Source organism: Lolium rigidum, chromosome 2 (assembly GCF_022539505.1).
Source record: "Lolium rigidum isolate FL_2022 chromosome 2, APGP_CSIRO_Lrig_0.1, whole genome shotgun sequence".
Lineage (NCBI taxonomy): Eukaryota > Viridiplantae > Streptophyta > Magnoliopsida > Poales > Poaceae > Lolium > Lolium rigidum.
The window spans coordinates 76,489,803-76,504,115 of record NC_061509.1 but is presented as its reverse complement, the minus strand read 5'-3'; the positions used below and the strand labels follow the sequence as shown (position 1 = coordinate 76,504,115).

Here is a 14,313-nt window from a genome sequence, read left to right as displayed (position 1 = left end):
GAATAGTGGTGAGGTACATCCCCGGCGTAGATAGGAGTACAGCCTAGGTAGGAAGAGGAGCACGGTACTGTGTTTTTCTTTTGATTTATCTGTAAAGAGTTTCCGTTTTTTCTAGCGCAGGTACATGTTCGAATAGTGGTGAGGTACGTCCCCGGCGTAGATAGGAGTACAGCCTAGGTAGGAAGAGGAGCACGGTACTGTGTTTTTCTTTTGGTTTATGTGGAAAGATTTCCGTTTTCTCTAGCGCAGGTACAGGTTCGAAGGTGTGTGAAGTACATCCTCGTCGTAGAGACGAGTACAGGATATGTAGGAAGAGGGTACTGTGTTTCTCTTTTGGTTTATGTGGAAAGATTTCCGTTTTCTCTAGCGCAGGTACAGGTTCGAAGGTGTGTGAAGTACATCCTCGTCGTAGAGACGAGTACAGGTTTTGTAGGAAGAGGAGAACGGTACTGTATTTCTCTTTTGATTTATCTGGAAAGATTTCCGTTTCCTCTAGCGCATGTACACGTCCGAAGGGGTGTGAAGTACATCCCCGGCGTAGAGACGAGTACAGGTTATGTAGGAAGAGGAGCACGGTACTGTGTTTTTCTTTTGATTTATCTGTAAAGAGTTTCCGTTTTTTCTAGCGCAGGTACATGTTCGAATAGTGGTGAGGTACATCCCCGGCGTAGAGACGAGTACAGCCTAGGTAGGAAGAGGAGCACGGTACTGTGTTTTTCTTTTTGATTTATCTGGAAAGATTTCCGTTTCCTCTAGCGCAGGTACACGTCCGAAGGGGTGTGAAGTACATCCCCGGCGTAGAGACGAGTACAGGTTATGTAGGAAGAGGAGCACGGTACTGTGTTTTTCTTTTGATTTATCTGTAAAGAGTTTCCGTTTTTTCTAGCGCAGGTACATGTTCGAATAGTGGTGAGGTACATCCCCGGCGTAGATAGGAGTACAGCCTAGGTAGGAAGAGGAGCACGGTACTGTGTTTTTCTTTTTGATTTATCTGGAAAGATTTCCGTTTCCTCTAGCGCAGGTACAGGTTCGAAGGGGTGTGAAGTACATCCCCGGCGTAGAGACGAGTACAGGTTATGTAGGAAGAGGAGCACTGTAACGGCCCCGGGTAGCACCCCTATTAGATTTCTTTGTTGTTTTTCTTTTGTGTATCATCATGGCATATGCATCATATCATCCATGGTTTCACAAAATAAAATAAAACTATTTTATAACCCTAGATATTTTTATTTCCCTCTCATATGGGTTATATAATAAAACCTCTCTCTCCTTTTCATTTAACAAAACCCTAAAAAACTAATTTTTGTGGAAAGTTTTCAAATTATTTTCAAATCCAGTTTAAATATTTTTGACAGATGCTCACTTCTTTTCTCTATCGTTCACTCCTTTCTTTCTCCCATTTCTTGCTTTCACATCTACCCAAGTATTCTCAAGAAATATGTTTCACAGAGAGAGGGAGCCATCCCGTTTCAGCCCACCTAGTCTTTTGCTCTTTTCCACCGTGCAGCCCTTGTGATCCAACAATAACCAGCATCCACCGATCGTTCATGTTCCCACCAAGCCTTTTTCCTCTTTTCTCTCCACCGTAACCGCCCAACTCCAGCCCAGCCCAGCTACAGCGAACACTGCCTGGCATCTTCTTCTTCCTTTGTACGGACGCAATCGGAGCGGTGCCACGTCGAGCACCTGATCGATGGGACGGCCACCATGCAGCGCCATCCTCCTTATAACCGAACTGCAGACCAGACCAAACCCTACCCTACTGCTGTTTCTCCCTCCTTGCCGCCGCCACCCCTCTCTTCTTCTTGTCGTTCGCTCTTCTCCTCCTGCGTTCCAAGAGAAAACAGCAGCCGCTGCTTCCTTCCGTCGCCTGCGCGCTCGCCAAGCTCGCGCCGCCGCGCCGCTGCCTCAGGTTCCTCCCTGCCGTCGACGCGGACGTTCACCACCGCAAAGCAGCTCGCGTCCCCGAGCTTCTTCAAAGCCACCTGGTCCTCCGCCTTGCGCTGCCCGTCGCCGGCCATGCTCGTCTTGGTGTTTTCTCGTCGAGCATCGGCATGTATCAACGATTCTAGGGTGAGCGTCATGCCGTTCCCGTCTTTTCCATGTTTCCCATCCATGTCCGACTCCGCGCACAGCTTCTGACCGTCGTCTTCCTCTTCTCCATGCACTCGACCGTGGACGGGCTCGAACCTCTGCCTGTTTTGCGTTCCGTCAAGATCTTCGACCGCGGCAGCGCTCGTCGCTGTTCCTCTGTTCGTCGGCGCGCGGCCATGCAGTGCGTCTTCGCACGCGACGCGCACCAGCGGCCGTCTCCGACCGCGCCTTCTGTCCACCACGTCAAGCACCACCAGCCCCGCGCCTGGTGCTCCACTTCTCTGGTTCAGTCGACGCGTCTCTCCGTCACCAGCGCGTGCTCGCGCGAGCGTTGCGCTCCATCTGCTCCCGCCCGTCTCCGTCAAAGCTGCACCGAAGGTCCGACCTGCCTGGCCTCTTTTGCATCGATCGCTTGTTTGCTACTTGCACGAGACCAAAGTCTGAACCTTCTTACTCCTTTTTCTTTAGTCTGCAGCGTTGCATGCTGACGTTCCCAGCGTCTCCGGCCTCCGATCTCGTCGTCCTCGTATTCGTTTCAGTGAGTCCCAAACTGATCAACAATCAAAGGTACTACCTGAGTGGTATGCACCTGCATTAGACGCCTAAGACCAGGAGTTCAAATCCCAAGTCATGCAAAGCCTTTTTTATATAATCTCTTCTTTGTTTGTCTGCTGATAGCCGGGATCAGTCCGTCAGTCTCTGCAGCCCCAGCACAGCAGCATTTTGCTCCTTGTCAGCGCCTAGTCGCCCCTGGCCCCGCAGGTCAGTGGCTGTGACTAGCTCCTCTTGTGTTACAAAATTTCTGCACGATCTCTGTTTTCTAAAAATTGCAGGATTAGTGTAATTCTTGCAAAATTAATATCTTTTAATCTGTAACTTCAAATGCAAAGTGTTCTATATAAAAATTGATCAGAAAAATATGATGAACATGATTATGCCATTCATGCTTGCTGTTGCCTCATGCATCATATAAATTCGTGATAGTTTGCATTATCACCTAATATGGAACATATGGAATATGTGGGATATTATATATATGTTGTCCCGGTTCCATTTAACTTTGTTGTAGCTCACCCCTGCTATGTTTGCCATGCTAATCATCACTTAACTTTGTCGGTAGATATGCAACGCCAACCCTAATTGATTGTCCGGGGTTCCGACTCCGATTAATATGGATAAGTAGCACCGCATCATCCTTGCCATGTCATGCATATCATCTTGAGCATGCTTGGTTCTTTATCCGTAGTAGTAAGATTGCATACGTTGTGTGTTCCAAAGATTTGCTTCTTCCCGGATAGGATCACGAAGTGGTGTTGTGAGATACGACGAGTTCTCCGACAAGTTCTTCTGCAGCTTTTCACAGGCGAGCCCACCCCTTCACCTATTTTACATTTACATGCTCTTTTGATCTATTGCTATCCATATGTCGCGATTCTGTTGTGTCACGCGTCCTATTCCACCAGCTTACCCTATATGATCCGAGATACACCTCCTTGCCCTACCCGATGTTTGTTGTTTGCCGCCTTTGCGAGTCGTAGGCGAGTTTAGGGTCTTGTTGATATCTCGACATGTTCGGGATATCTTGTTGGGAGGTTATCACATGCTATATCAATTGTTGGAGATACACATGCTTTACTTATTTGTTAACAACTAAAATTGTAAGCGCAGGCATCTCGTGAGCCCCTTTGCGAAAGCATCGGAACTTTGACTCGCTAATGTCCCCTAGGACCCGAGTTCTTGTTATCCGTTCCGAGATTGAGCGCTCTACCCGTACGTGGGGAGTGGGACCCCCATCACCCACTACCTTTCCTCGAGTCCGTTTATTGGGAGCCACAACCTTGGTTTTATTTGCTCATATGCACGATGCACGATTTACTTCGTTGCCTTCGGGTGTTTATATTCTCGTTATGTACTCATATCGTGGAACGATTAGCGACAGCAGAGTTGTTCACACTTAGCTTAGCCGTTGGCACAAACCTCCGGGTCCGTATCGGAGTACGGCCGACTTCGTCACGGGTAGCTTAGTTGGGTGGCTCCCATTAAACTTTCTCTTGCATTGGGAACGGTCTTGATGTGAGACTCCACCTGTAGTAAGTGGGTTCGAGCATGCGTATGGTTACATTTGGGCAACCCTCGCAGGGTGTACATCTTATCGATAAGCCGTGTCCGCGGTTATGGACGACTTGGAATTGTATGGCTTGATCATAGAACAACTTACACTATTATCCCGTTGTTAATAATCTGATAATAACTTGCGTAGTAATTTAGCATTACTACAACCGACACCTAATAAAACTTGTCCACCGTTGAGTGCCTTTTACATTGCCTCTTCGCAATTGTTGAAGGGGATATGTGTAATCGGCTGGGTTATGTTTGTGTAGTATTTATCTGTTACCTTGTGCGCTCTCTTATCTTCTCCGAGTAGACGGATGTTGTAGCGTGTCTCTATTGGATAGTAGCTTTGCTCGCCGCTAAACTCCACATATAGCCGGGTGAAGTTTATACCGCCCACCGGCGAGCATAGCTGGTCTTGTCTCGCAAGTACGTGCCAATGGTACTTACCCTCGCCTTCCTTTCTTTTTGTCTCCTCCCCTTCCGTCTCGCAACCGATGGCCCGACTTTGACAGTACGAGATGACGACGTTAGCAAGGTTACCCTTCCGGCTTGGCCCGGGCAGGGTTATGGACGCCATCGGTTATCTTCGGGACTCTTAGTCCAATTTGTATCTTGTCCGTACTCGGACGTATTCGAATTCTCGTAAGATTTGGATCTTTGTATTGTATATTTGAATCTTGACTCGCTGGAGTCGTTGTTGTAATATATGTATCTTGTGGGCTCTATTGTAATCCTGTTGTAATGTTACCGCTCGTGTTAATTCCTCTGGCATCACGTGTGTGATTCTTCGCGCACGTCGTGTCGGAGGGCGTCTCTGAATCGATATCATGCGGATTTCGGCGGGTTCGCTGGGATCCTCATGGCACCGGTTCCGGGGCGTCACAAGTTGGTATCAGAGCCTCAGGTTGACGGTACCCCACTAGTCCAGCCTGTAGGATAACTTTGCCAACGGACGTTGTGTCTAGTGCCAAAACTATTTTCTGAAAATTCGTTGGATAGTTCTGATTAGCTCTGATTTTTCTCCTTACCTAAATTCTTTCTTCTCTTACCTATGCGAGTTTTGAGTCTTCTCTCTTACCTGAGTTTTGCTGAGTCTTAGGTTCCGACGTGGGTTGGACGATCTTTGCCCCTCACCTATTAGGTCCGATCTTCGGAGGATCTCAACAGAACTACATCAGCAACAGCGGAACAACGACTTCTTGTTAGTGGTGTCGCCGATCTATGTGGAGCAAGAACTCTTGTTAGTGGTGTCGAGGAGATCGACACGTCGCCTGAAGACCCGATAGTTCACCTCTCTCCCCCGTACCTGGACGTGGGATCTCGGGGCGCGATCCCTTGTTAGTGGTGTCGATTGTAACGGCCCCGGGTAGCACCCCTATTAGATTTCTTTGTTGTTTTTCTTTTGTGTATCATCATGGCATATGCATCATATCATCCATGGTTTCACAAAATAAAATAAAACTATTTTATAACCCTAGATATTTTTATTTCCCTCTCATATGGGTTATATAATAAAACCTCTCTCTCCTTTTCATTTAACAAAACCCTAAAAAACTAATTTTTGTGGAAAGTTTTCAAATTATTTTCAAATCCAGTTTAAATATTTTTGACAGATGCTCACTTCTTTTCTCTATCGTTCACTCCTTTCTTTCTCCCATTTCTTGCTTTCACATCTACCCAAGTATTCTCAAGAAATATGTTTCACAGAGAGAGGGAGCCATCCCGTTTCAGCCCACCTAGTCTTTTGCTCTTTTCCACCGTGCAGCCCTTGTGATCCAACAATAACCAGCATCCACCGATCGTTCATGTTCCCACCAAGCCTTTTTCCTCTTTTCTCTCCACCGTAACCGCCCAACTCCAGCCCAGCCCAGCTACAGCGAACACTGCCTGGCATCTTCTTCTTCCTTTGTACGGACGCAATCGGAGCGGTGCCACGTCGAGCACCTGATCGATGGGACGGCCACCATGCAGCGCCATCCTCCTTATAACCGAACTGCAGACCAGACCAAACCCTACCCTACTGCTGTTTCTCCCTCCTTGCCGCCGCCACCCCTCTCTTCTTCTTGTCGTTCGCTCTTCTCCTCCTGCGTTCCAAGAGAAAACAGCAGCCGCTGCTTCCTTCCGTCGCCTGCGCGCTCGCCAAGCTCGCGCCGCCGCGCCGCTGCCTCAGGTTCCTCCCTGCCGTCGACGCGGACGTTCACCACCGCAAAGCAGCTCGCGTCCCCGAGCTTCTTCAAAGCCACCTGGTCCTCCGCCTTGCGCTGCCCGTCGCCGGCCATGCTCGTCTTGGTGTTTTCTCGTCGAGCATCGGCATGTATCAACGATTCTAGGGTGAGCGTCATGCCGTTCCCGTCTTTTCCATGTTTCCCATCCATGTCCGACTCCGCGCACAGCTTCTGACCGTCGTCTTCCTCTTCTCCATGCACTCGACCGTGGACGGGCTCGAACCTCTGCCTGTTTTGCGTTCCGTCAAGATCTTCGACCGCGGCAGCGCTCGTCGCTGTTCCTCTGTTCGTCGGCGCGCGGCCATGCAGTGCGTCTTCGCACGCGACGCGCACCAGCGGCCGTCTCCGACCGCGCCTTCTGTCCACCACGTCAAGCACCACCAGCCCCGCGCCTGGTGCTCCACTTCTCTGGTTCAGTCGACGCGTCTCTCCGTCACCAGCGCGTGCTCGCGCGAGCGTTGCGCTCCATCTGCTCCCGCCCGTCTCCGTCAAAGCTGCACCGAAGGTCCGACCTGCCTGGCCTCTTTTGCATCGATCGCTTGTTTGCTACTTGCACGAGACCAAAGTCTGAACCTTCTTACTCCTTTTTCTTTAGTCTGCAGCGTTGCATGCTGACGTTCCCAGCGTCTCCGGCCTCCGATCTCGTCGTCCTCGTATTCGTTTCAGTGAGTCCCAAACTGATCAACAATCAAAGGTACTACCTGAGTGGTATGCACCTGCATTAGACGCCTAAGACCAGGAGTTCAAATCCCAAGTCATGCAAAGCCTTTTTTATATAATCTCTTCTTTGTTTGTCTGCTGATAGCCGGGATCAGTCCGTCAGTCTCTGCAGCCCCAGCACAGCAGCATTTTGCTCCTTGTCAGCGCCTAGTCGCCCCTGGCCCCGCAGGTCAGTGGCTGTGACTAGCTCCTCTTGTGTTACAAAATTTCTGCACGATCTCTGTTTTCTAAAAATTGCAGGATTAGTGTAATTCTTGCAAAATTAATATCTTTTAATCTGTAACTTCAAATGCAAAGTGTTCTATATAAAAATTGATCAGAAAAATATGATGAACATGATTATGCCATTCATGCTTGCTGTTGCCTCATGCATCATATAAATTCGTGATAGTTTGCATTATCACCTAATATGGAACATATGGAATATGTGGGATATTATATATATGTTGTCCCGGTTCCATTTAACTTTGTTGTAGCTCACCCCTGCTATGTTTGCCATGCTAATCATCACTTAACTTTGTCGGTAGATATGCAACGCCAACCCTAATTGATTGTCCGGGTTCCGACTCCGATTAATATGGATAAGTAGCACCGCATCATCCTTGCCATGTCATGCATATCATCTTGAGCATGCTGGTTCTTTATCCGTAGTAGTAAGATTGCATACGTTGTGTGTTCCAGCATTTGCTTCTTCCCGGATAGGATCACGAAGTGGTGTTGTGAGATACGACGAGTTCTCCGACAAGTTCTTCTGCAGCTTTTCACAGGCGAGCCCACCCCTTCACCTATTTTACATTTACATGCTCTTTTGATCTATTGCTATCCATATGTCGCGATTCTGTTGTGTCACGCGTCCTATTCCACCAGTTACCCTATATGATCCGAGATACACCTCCTTGCCCTACCTGATGTTTGTTGTTTGCCAGCTTTGCGAGTCGTAGGCGAGTTTAGGGTCTTGTTGATATCTCGAGATGTTCGGGATATCTTGTTGGGAGGTTATCACATGCTATATCAATTGTTGGAGATACACATGCTTTACTTATTTGTTAACAACTAAAATTGTAAGCAGAGGCATCTGTGAGCCCCTTTGCGAAAGCATCGGAACTTTGACTCGCTAATGTCCCCTAGGACCCGAGTTCTTGTTATCTGTTCCGAGATTGAGCGCTCTACCCGTACGTGGGGAGTGGGACCCCCATCACCCACTACCTTTCCTCGAGTCTGTTTATTGGGAGCCACAACCTTGGTTTTATTTGCTCATATGCACGATGCACGATTTACTTCTGTTGCCTTCGGGTGTTTATATTCTGTTATGTACTCATATCGTGGAACGATTAGCGACAGCAGGTTGTTCACACTTAGCTTAGCCGTTGGCACAAACCTCTGGGTCCGTATCGGAGTACGGCCGGACTTCGTCACGGGTAGCTTAGTTGGGTGGCTCCCATTAAACTTTCTCTTGCATTGGGAACGGTCTTGATGTGAGACTCCACCTGTAGTAAGTGGGTTCGAGCATGCGTATGGTTACATTTGGGCAACCCCTGCAGGGTGTACATCTTATCGATAAGCCGTGTCCGCGGTTATGGACGACTTGGAATTGTATGGCTTGATCATAGAACAACTTACACTATTATCCTGTTGTTAATAATCCGATAATAACTTGCGTAGTAATTTAGCATTACTACAACCGACACCTAATAAAACTTGTCCACCGTTGAGTGCCTTTTACATTGCCTCTTCGCAATTGTTGAAGGGGATATGTGTAATCTAGTCGGGTTATGTTTGTGTAGTATTTATCTCGTTACCTTGTGCGCTCTCTTATCTTCTCTCGAGTAGACGGATGTTGTAGCGTGTCTCTATTGGATAGTAGCTTTGCCGCCGCTAAACTCCACATATAGCCGGGTGAAGTTTATACCGCCCACCGACGAGCATAGCTGGTCTTGTCTCGCAAGTACGTGCCAATGGTACTTACCCTCGCCTTCCTTTCTTTTTGTCTCCTCCCCTTCCGTCGGCAACCGATGGCCCGACTTTGACAGTACGAGATGACGACGTTAGCAAGGTTACCCTTCCGGCTTGGCCCGGCGGGGTTATGGACGCCATCGGTTATCTTCGGGACTCTTAGTCCAATTTGTATCTTGTCCGTACTCGGACGTATTCGAATTTCTGTAAGATTTGGATCTTTGTATTGTATATTTGAATCTTGACTCGCTGGAGTCGTTGTTGTAATATATGTATCTTGTGGGCTCTATTGTAATCCTGTTGTAATGTTACCGCTCGTGTTAATTCCTCTGGCATCACGTGTGTGATTCTTCGCGCACGTCGTGTCGGAGGGCGTCTCTGAATCGATATCATGCGGATTTCGGCGGGTTCGCTGGGATCCTCATGGCACCGGTTCCGGGGCGTCACAAGCACGGTACTGTGTTTTTCTTTTGATTTATCTGGAAAGGGTTTCCGTTTTTTCTAGCGCAGGTACATGTTCGAATAGTGGTGAGGTACATCCCCGGCGTAGAGACGAGTACAGCGTAGGTAGGAAGAGGAGCACCGGATCGTGTTTTTCTTTTTGATTTATCCGGAAAGATTTCCGTTTCCTCTAGCGCGTGTACACGTCCGAAGGGGTGTGAAGTACATCCCCGGCGTAGAGACGAGTACAGAGTTATGTAGGAAGAGGAGCACGGTGATCGTGTTTTTCTTTTGATTTATCTCGTAAAGAGTTTCCGTTTTTTCTAGCGCAGGTACATGTTCGAATAGTGGTGAGGTACATCCCCGGCGTAGATAGGAGTACGGACCTAGGTAGGAAGAGGAGCACGATGCATCGTGTTTTTCTTTTTGATTTATCCGGAAAGATTTCCGTTTCCTTTAGCGCAGTACAGGTTCGAAGGGGTGTGAAGTACATCCCCGCGTAGAGACGAGTACAGAGTTATGTAGGAAGAGGAGCACGGTGATCGTGTTTTTCTTTTGATTTATCCGTAAAGGGTTTCCGTTTTTTCTAGCGCGTGTACATGTTCGAATAGTGGTGAGGTACATCCCCGGCATAGAGACGAGTACAGACCCTAGGTAGGAAGAGGAGCACGGTATCGTGTTTTTCTTTTTGATTTATCCGGAAAGATTTCCGTTTCCTCTAGCGCAGTGCAGTGTTCGAAGGGGTGTGAAGTACATCCCCGGCGTAGAGACGAGTACGACCCTAGGTAGGAAGAGGAGAACAGTCATCGTATTTCTCTTTTGATTTATCCGGAAAGATTTCCGTTTCCTCTAGCGTGTGTACATGTTCGAATAGTGGTGAGGTACATCCCCGGCGTAGAGACGAGTACAGACTCTAGGTAGGAAGAGGAGAACGGTACTCGTATTTCTCTTTTGATTTATCCGGAAAGATTTCCGTTTCCTCTAGCGCGGTACACGTCCGAAGGGGTGTGAAGTACATCCCCGGCGTAGAGACGAGTACGAAGTTATGTAGGAAGAGGAGCACGTGCATCGTGTTTTTCTTTTGATTTATCCGTAAAGAGTTTCCGTTTTTTCTAGCGCAGTACATGTTCGAATAGTGGTGAGGTACATCCCAGCGTAGATAGGAGTACAGACCTAGGTAGGAAGAGGAGCACGGTATTGTGTTTTTCTTTTGATTTATCCGTAAAGGGTTTCCGTTTCCTCTAGCGCGGTACATGTTCGAATAGTGGTGAGGTACATCCCCGGCCTAGAGACGAGTACGAGCCTAGGTAGGAAGAGGAGAACGGTATCGTATTTCTCTTTTGATTTATCCGGAAAGATTTCCGTTTCCTCTAGCGCGGTACACGTCCGAAGGGGTGTGAAGTACATCCCCAGCCGTAGAGACGAGTACGAGGTTTTGTAGGAAGAGGAGCACGTGCATCGTGTTTTTCTTTTGATTTATCCGTAAAGAGTTTCCGTTTTTTCTAGCGCAGGTACATGTTCGAATAGTGGTGAGGTACGTCCCCGGCGTAGATAGGAGTACAGACCTAGGTAGGAAGAGGAGCACGGTCATCGTGTTTTTCTTTTGGTTTATGTGGAAAGATTTCCGTTTTCTCTAGCGCAGGTACGGGTTCGAAGGTGTGTGAAGTACATCCTCGTCGTAGAGACGAGTACGGGATATGTAGGAAGAGGGTACTGTGTTTTTCTTTTGGTTTATGTGGAAAGATTTCCGTTTTCTCTAGCGCGGTACGAGTTCGAAGGTGTGTGAAGTACATCCTCGTCGTAGAGACGAGTACGGGTTTTGTAGGAAGAGGAGAACGGTATCGTATTTCTCTTTTGATTTATCCGGAAAGATTTCCGTTTCCTCTAGCGCGTGTACACGTCCGAAGGGGTGTGAAGTACATCCCGGCGTAGAGACGAGTACAGGTTTTGTAGGAAGAGGAGCACGGTATCGTGTTTTTCTTTTGATTTATCCGTAAAGAGTTTCCGTTTTTTCTAGCGCAGTACATGTTCGAATAGTGGTGAGGTACGTCCCCGGCGTAGATAGGAGTACAGACCTAGGTAGGAAGAGGAGCACGGCATCGTGTTTTTCTTTTGGTTTATGTGGAAAGTTTTCCGTTTTCTCTAGCGCAGTACAGTGTTCGAAGGTGTGTGAAGTACATCCTCGTCGTAGAGACGAGTACGGGTTATGTAGGAAGAGGGTACTCGTGTTTCTCTTTTGGTTTATGTGGAAAGATTTCCGTTTTCTCTAGCGCAGTACGGGTTCGAAGGTGTGTGAAGTACATCCTCGTCGTAGAGACGAGTACAGGTTTTGTAGGAAGAGGAGAACGGTATCGTATTTCTCTTTTGATTTATCCGGAAAGATTTCCGTTTCCTCTAGCGTGTGTACACGTCCGAAGGGGTGTGAAGTACATCCCCGGCGTAGAGACGAGTACGAGGTTATGTAGGAAGAGGAGCACGGTATCGTGTTTTTCTTTTGATTTATCCGTAAAGAGTTTCCGTTTTTTCTAGCGCAGGTACATGTTCGAATAGTGGTGAGGTACATCCCCGGCGTAGATAGGAGTATAGGTTATGTAGGAAGAGGAGCACGGTACTGTATTTCTCTTTTGGTTTCTCTGGAAAGATTTTCCGTTTCCTCTAGCGCAGGTACGGGTTCGAAGGGGTGTGAAGTACATCCTCGTCGTAGAGACGAGTACGGGTTATGTAGGAAGAGGAGCACGGATCGTATTTCTCTTTTGGTTTCTCCGGAAAGATTTTCCGTTTTCTCTAGCGCGGTACGGGTTCGAAGGGGTGTGAAGTACATCCCCGGCGTAGAGACGAGTACAGAGTTATGTAGGAAGAGGAGCACGGTATCGTGTTTTTCTTTTGATTTATCTCGTAAAGAGTTTCCGTTTTTTCTAGCGCAGTACAGGTTCAAAGGGGTGTGAAGTACATCCTCGGCGTAGAGACTCTTACGGGTTATGTAGGAAGAGGAGCACGGCATCGTGTTCTCTTTTGATTTATGTGGAAAGATTTTCCGTTTCCTCTAGCGCGGTACACGTCCGAAGGGGTACATCCTCGTCGTAGAGACGAGTACAGGTTATGTAGGAAGAGGAGCACGGATCGTATTTCTCTTTTGGTTTCTCTCGGAAAGATTTTCCGTTTTCTCTAGCGCAGTACAGGTTCGAAGGTGTGTGAAGTACATCCTCGTCGTAGAGACGAGTACAGGTTTTGTAGGAAGAGGAGAACGGTACTCGTGTTTCTCTTTTGATTTATCCGGAAAGATTTCCGTTTCCTCTAGCGCGGTACACGTCCGAAGGGGTGTGAAGTACATCCCCGGCGTAGAGACGAGTACAGAGTTATGTAGGAAGAGGAGCACGATGCATCGTGTTTTTCTTTTGATTTATCTCGTAAAGAGTTTCCGTTTTTTCTAGCGCGGTACATGTTCGAATAGTGGTGAGGTACGTCCCCGGCGTAGATAGGAGTACAGCCTAGGTAGGAAGAGGAGCACGTGCATCGTGTTTTTCTTTTGGTTTATGTGGAAAGTTTTCCGTTTTCTCTAGCGCAGGTACAGGTTCGAAGGTGTGTGAAGTACATCCTCGTCGTAGAGACGAGTACAGGTTATGTAGGAAGAGGGTACTGTGTTTCTCTTTTGGTTTATGTGGAAAGATTTCCGTTTTCTCTAGCGCAGTACAGGTTCGAAGGTGTGTGAAGTACATCCTCGTCGTAGAGACGAGTACAGGTTTTGTAGGAAGAGGAGAACGGTACTCGTATTTCTCTTTTGATTTATCTCGGAAAGATTTCCGTTTCCTCTAGCGCGAGTACACGTCCGAAGGGGTGTGAAGTACATCCCCGGCGTAGAGACGAGTACAGAGTTATGTAGGAAGAGGAGCACGGTCATCGTGTTTTTCTTTTGATTTATCCGTAAAGAGTTTCCGTTTTTTCTAGCGCGGTACATGTTCGAATAGTGGTGAGGTACATCCCCGGCGTAGATAGGAGTATAGGTTATGTAGGAAGAGGAGCACGTGCATCGTATTTCTCTTTTGGTTTCTCTCGGAAAGATTTTCCGTTTCCTCTAGCGCGGTACAGGTTCGAAGGGGTGTGAAGTACATCCTCGTCGTAGAGACGAGTACAGGTTATGTAGGAAGAGGAGCACGGTATCGTATTTCTCTTTTGGTTTCTCTCGGAAAGATTTTCCGTTTTCTCTAGCGCAGTACAGGTTCGAAGGGGTGTGAAGTACATCCCCGGCGTAGAGACGAGTACTGAGGTTATGTAGGAAGAGGAGCACGGTATCGTGTTTTTCTTTTGATTTATCCGTAAAGAGTTTCCGTTTTTTCTAGCGCAGTGTACAGGTTCAAAGGGGTGTGAAGTACATCCTCGGCGTAGAGACTCTTACGAGTTATGTAGGAAGAGGAGCACGGCATCGTGTTCTCTTTTGATTTATGTGGAAAGATTTTCCGTTTCCTCTAGCGCAGGTACACGTCCGAAGGGGTGTGAAGTACATCCTCGTCGTAGAGACGAGTACAGGTTATGTAGGAAGAGGAGCACGGTATCGTATTTCTCTTTTGGTTTCTCTCGGAAAGATTTTCCGTTTTCTCTAGCGCAGTGTACGGGTTCGAAGGTGTGTGAAGTACATCCTCGTCGTAGAGACGAGTACGGGTTTTGTAGGAAGAGGAGAACGGTACCGTGTTTCTCTTTTGATTTATCTCGGAAAGATTTCCGTTTCCTCTAGCGCAGTACACGTCCGAAGGGGTGTGAAGTACATCCC

At 47.8% G+C, this 14,313-nt stretch overlaps 2 long non-coding RNA genes across 2 annotated transcripts; both read left to right on the top strand.

Annotated features, from left to right (window-relative positions):
* The first annotated feature begins 2,357 nt into the window (after window positions 1–2,357).
* Window positions 2,358–2,856, top strand: LOC124687057. The gene is made up of 3 exons (XR_006998065.1): window positions 2,358–2,472; window positions 2,563–2,661; window positions 2,773–2,856. It is a non-coding gene; the product is annotated as an uncharacterized LOC124687057 (long non-coding RNA).
* Window positions 2,857–6,824: 3,968 nt separating this feature from the next.
* Window positions 6,825–7,884, top strand: LOC124686747. The gene is made up of 4 exons (XR_006997921.1): window positions 6,825–6,939; window positions 7,030–7,128; window positions 7,240–7,323; window positions 7,836–7,884. It is a non-coding gene; the product is annotated as an uncharacterized LOC124686747 (long non-coding RNA).
* Window positions 7,885–14,313: the final 6,429 nt, after the last annotated feature.